Source organism: Desmodus rotundus, chromosome 2 (assembly GCF_022682495.2).
Source record: "Desmodus rotundus isolate HL8 chromosome 2, HLdesRot8A.1, whole genome shotgun sequence".
Lineage (NCBI taxonomy): Eukaryota > Metazoa > Chordata > Mammalia > Chiroptera > Phyllostomidae > Desmodus > Desmodus rotundus.
In genome coordinates, this window is record NC_071388.1 from 7897981 (window position 1) to 7903173 (window position 5193).

Here is a 5193-nt window from a genome sequence, read left to right on the forward strand (position 1 = left end):
CACTGCAGAAGGTGTTTATAAGCATCTCCCTTGGGACATGTCCTCTGTCCCCTCCCTCCCACGGACCCTTCCATTCCAGACAGAATGAATGGCTTCGCTCCTCTGTTGACCCTTCCCATCCACCCTGGAAAGACCAGCTCAGCCTCGTGTTTGGGCACCTCCTGTTTGGGCTCCTTGTGTTTGGGCACGTCACCAGCATGGGGTCCTCCAGCGTCATCCCACATCACTTGCCTCTCCCTTCCCCTGAAGGCCAAGACGGGGTCTCACATGCTCTGTGCCCTTCCCCGTGCCTCCCAGGCAGCCCTCACATGGTGAGTCCCTCCTCCTCAGCCAGCTGTGTTCCTAGGAGGCGCAGGAGAGGCAGGGAGGCAAGGGAGAATTCTTCTGTGGGGTGGCTGGTTGGCCTTCATTCCTTAGCAGGCTTTCACTGTGCACAGCCTGTCTCCCCACAGCCACCCAGGGAGGACAGCAAGACAGAGGAGGTCCCACGGCCACAGCCGCGGAGGAGGCAGCTGCCACCCCGAGTCAGCTTTCTCCCGGAGCTGGGGCCACCTCCCCACTGGCCTCACTAACAGTTCCGCTGGGTGCCACCTCACCTGGGTCTTGTTTTTCCAGTGGCACAGCTGGGTGCAGACGGTGGCACAAGGAAGAAGGAAGACACCCTCAGGGAGACCGAATTCTTTCTGGTTGCCACAGAGGACCGAGGCTTGTTGAAACCTCCAGGCTCCATTCCAAGTGTCAGCATCCAATCCAGATGTTGTCGTACAAAACGTGGGGTCCCCCTAGCACCCTGGGCCCACACTCTCTGGGCTGCACCACTCCCACCCTGGGGTGTCTTACCGAGGAGCCACACGTGCTATGTATTCGTTCTTTAACCACACAGCCCCGCGTGTGAGGAGAGAAGTGGGCATCCTGTCCGGCAGGCTGCTTGCCTATTGCAGGTTTCCTCATCCTAATCGGGCATCTAAACTCATTCTTTCGAATCTGAGCTTGCTTCCTTTTAGTGCATTTATGACATAGATTTCAGCACCTGCCACCGGCCAGGCAGATGACTCACTCTGTGGACCCTTTCACCAGCAGTCACCCGGCAGCTCCAGAGTGGCTCTTCCCTCCTGCAGCCAGCTGGAGGCGGTCATCCCAGCGAGGGGGTTGTTCCAAACGAGCTTTCCTCCATTGCTTGGGGGCTTCATCCCCTTTAGTTATGTAGGTGCTTTCTTAGGTGTCCCCTTTGGCTTAGGAACATGTGGGTGCCACTCTCCTTGGTGGGGACCCCAGCTCTGTGCAAGCACCCCAGCTCTGAGCAGGGACCCCGGCTCTGCACCTCCTCTCTCAGGTGGAGCTCAGTGACTGGAGACTTCCTTCTTCCTCACTCCAAGGTTGGTGTGGGGTCTTCACTGAGCTCCAGAACAGGGTTCTTCCCCCAGTTCTGATACATCTGGGGGGATGCAGGTTCTCCCTCTGACCCACCCACTGTGTCTTCAAAGCCACCAGGCAATGTCTCCACTGCTGGGCTGACAGGTGGTCCTTCCAGAACACCCACCGCCCTTCTCCCAGGGTTCCCAGAGGGGCGCTGTGGGTCAGGGAGCCCGCTGTCCATGTCCCTGAGAAAAGGCAGACTCACATTCCACGCACAACACCTGTCGTCTGCAGGTTGTTCCGGCTCTTCTGTGGCCTCTCCAGAGGGGCTCCATGTGGCTGTAACTACCAGCCCCCTGCCCCCTTTTCCAGTAGGGAAACTACCCTGATTTTCCTTTAGGTAACTACCTCGCCCCACGGTCAGGGAGAATCGACTGGCCTGAGCCAGCTCGGTCAGCCAGAACAGTCTCTCCCCACAAACGGTTTTGCCAGAGGGCAGAGCCAGGCAGAGGTCAGCCACATTGCATCAATCCTGGGATGCTGTGTGTTATAAATAAAATGTATCATTATCAAAAGCACCTCTAAAAGTAAAACATGATGCCCATTTCAATTGTAAGATGCTGTAACTCTCAGGGCTAAAAACAAAACAAAACAAAACAAAACAAAAAACAAACAAACAAAAAAAGAAGTGCTTAAGAACCTATGAATTATGTTTCATGTGGGGCTTTGGAAGGGAAAAAAGCTCCCTTTCTACTGGGATCCTCGAGCTGCGGTTCCTTAAGCTTGGAGGTGTTAGGGCCACTTTCCTAGCAAAGGAGCCCACCCAGTGGTGAGACCAACATTGAGGAAAGGCAGCGCTGTGGGAACACCTAGATCCAACCATTCCTGACACTGTCACTTTTCTTTGCCATGGCCTAGAGCAGTGACTAGTATCATCATGTGGAACAGACTGCTCAGCCAGTGTCTCTTGTCCCTCCTCACTCTGTCACCATCAGTGCCGCTGTGCCCCTGATTGCAGTGTTTGTGTGCCTGCGAATGTTGGTGCAGGGCCTTGTCTGGTGGAGTTCTGAACCCCTGACTTCACTTGGCAACTAATCACCAACGGGGGGAGGGACAGAGGAAGAGAGGGAGGAGGAGGAGAACAGTGGGAAGGTGGCTAGAGGGAGGGAAGGAAGGGAGAAGAGTAAGCGGAGGGAAAAAGTCCAGGATTAAGAGTCCAAGTTCTCCAGAACCTGGCTGCCCAAACATAAGCTGCGAGGAGGCAAGGATTCCCTTTCCTCGGCATGGCAACTTCTGCAACGCCTGCTTCCTTTCTGCTGCAGTGCCAACGGGCAGCCTTAGTAACCCCACCCACCACACCCATGCTTTTGAAACAAGCAGTTAATGCCTGGCCCAGAGAAATGCCCGTGGCAAGCAAAGGCCCCGGAGAGCAGGAATCAGGTTCAGTGACCTGGCAGACAGTGACCCTTAGCTGCTCAGCGCTGGGGAGTGCAGTGGCCAAGGAGTCAGCCAGGTGTTCGCTAAGGAAGCCCTGGGATACTCAGGTGCTCGTGAGGCCAGTCCTCCAGGTGAGGGCACCGGGAGGCTGACTGACAGCTGCCCTCACCCGGCTGGGGCTTCAGGACCCTGCACCCAAATCCCTACGATTTGTAGGACAGAGTCACAGAACTGTGGCACCAGAAGGGACATGCCATTACTGGGTCAGGTGTCCATGCTTTCTGCTCTTGGAGAGTGTGGCTTCAGGCGTGTGTCTGTGAGGGCACCAGCAACAGTCACAAGGCACCGGAGCCCAGGGGCTACGCCTCTTGGTTGGCTGGAGGAGAGATGGGTATAAGCGTTGCACAGACTTGGGCTCTTTGTGCCCAGCTGGCAGAATGTGAACAGTGACAGGATTGAAAACGAGGCTGAGACCTCGGCTGGTGTCCCTAACCCGACACCCTGGTCCGTAACCAGGGCCGGTATGCTGCTGTGTCCCCTGGTTCTGGCGTCATCCCCCGGCTGCCAGACTGCAGTGAGCAAGATCACCCGTGAGCACGCGTGTCGGTGCAGGAGGGCGCTGCCCTGTGCATGGAGGGCTCAGCCAGGGCAACACTTCTCCTGGGACCTGCCATCTCCAGGTCTCAGAACTGCAGAAGGAAGGCTGGCATCTCTGACACCGCCCTGGGCTGGGGCCCAGGAGGGACCAGCGGAGGGTGTCCAGAGGACCCAGCCTCAGAGCCACAGCACATACCATTTAAGCCTCCCTGTGATTTCCTCCCAGGCACAAAGGGGCCGTTTTGACCTGAAGTAGGTGGTCTAGGAGAAAAGTTCACGCAGTCTTCAAACCAGAGTGTGCTCCTGAAAGAAAAAGCATGGGGTAGGGCTCCAAGGGAAGGGGAAAATAATGCCCAAGCTTTCTGGGAAAAAATTGTAACCTTGTTAAACTCTTACTATCTTGAGGGATAAAGGAAAATGTGGAAGTACCTGGTGGAAAAAAGGGAAAGATAAGCCAGAGGGCAGAGTTTTAGTGAGAAAAATTCTTGATTCCTGGCACAAAAGGCTTTAGAAAAACCACCCCATCACTTCATAGGTCAGCAACTTTCACTGGCACACTGCTGGGCACAAGGCTGGCTCAGCCCACATGCATGGACACAGGCTGAGGCCACCAGCGCGGTGGCAGGGAGATTCCTTGTACACAGAGGTGGATCGACTATACACACACGTTGAGGGTGACGAGGGTCAACCCTCTGTCAGAGGAAGCAGATATAACATGGATTAACTAGGATAACCCGGGGGAGTTAAGACTGTAACTGAAGGCATCGGCGTGGGCCTCAATAAAAGATAAGACGTGTGTATGTTTACACACATGCAAGCTACACACACTTCCCAGGTCTGTCTGCTGAGAGCGGCGGCACCCCAGGAACAATGAGCACATCTAACACCCAGATCTTGGTTTCTAAGTGCCATTCTCCACGAAAAGAAACCTGTTACCTCGGAGAAATGGCTGCTTCTGAGGCTGGGGTTGGGGAAGAGCAAGATGAGCCTGGAGTTCCCGTTGCATCAGAGAGCATGAAATGGTCAAGGGTGGTGGGGATGCAGCCAAGGCACACAAGAGCCAGCGTGAAGGCAACCTGGCCACACTGGGGTCAACTTGAACATGAAGATAATGATAACAGTGGATTGAACCCACACTGATGTAAATACAGGCAGGCCTCCAAGACAATGTGGGTTTGGTTCCAGTGACTATATAGGAGAAAGTCCTTGTTTTTAGGAAATACAACTATTTGGGGTCATGGGGCACACGGTCTGCAATCTAAACAGGTGGATGGATGGGTAGCTGATAGATAAGTGGGTGAATAGGTGGGTGGGTGGAGGGACAGGTACATGGATGAATGGGTAGAGGGTACATGAGAAAGAAAACAGAACAATCAGGCAAATGAGCTGAAAATGTGAACTGGGGAATCTGGGTGAAGGGTACACCTGACTTCTTTGTACTAGTCCGTCACTTTTCTGTAATTTGAAATTACCTCAAATTGTAAAGTTAACAAATGAAAATAAGAAGTATAAATTCTTAGAAAGAAACTTTGGTGCTGGCAGCTCCTTCTGTCAGTGCTAAACCACCTCCCCTCTGGTTTACACACAGACGGCAGGGTCCAGGGAAGGAGGCAGGAAGCCCGGGTCCCCCCTCCCGCTCCCGCTCCCGCTCCCTTCATCCCCCCACGTCACGTGGCTAACTCAGTGCCCTGGGACTGGCCTGCAAGGGCATCTCCACCCACACGTGACTGCCCGAACCTCTGGTTTCCAGACGTCCAGCTACTCAAGTCCATTCAGAAGAAAAAGTCGTCTCACTGACTTCAA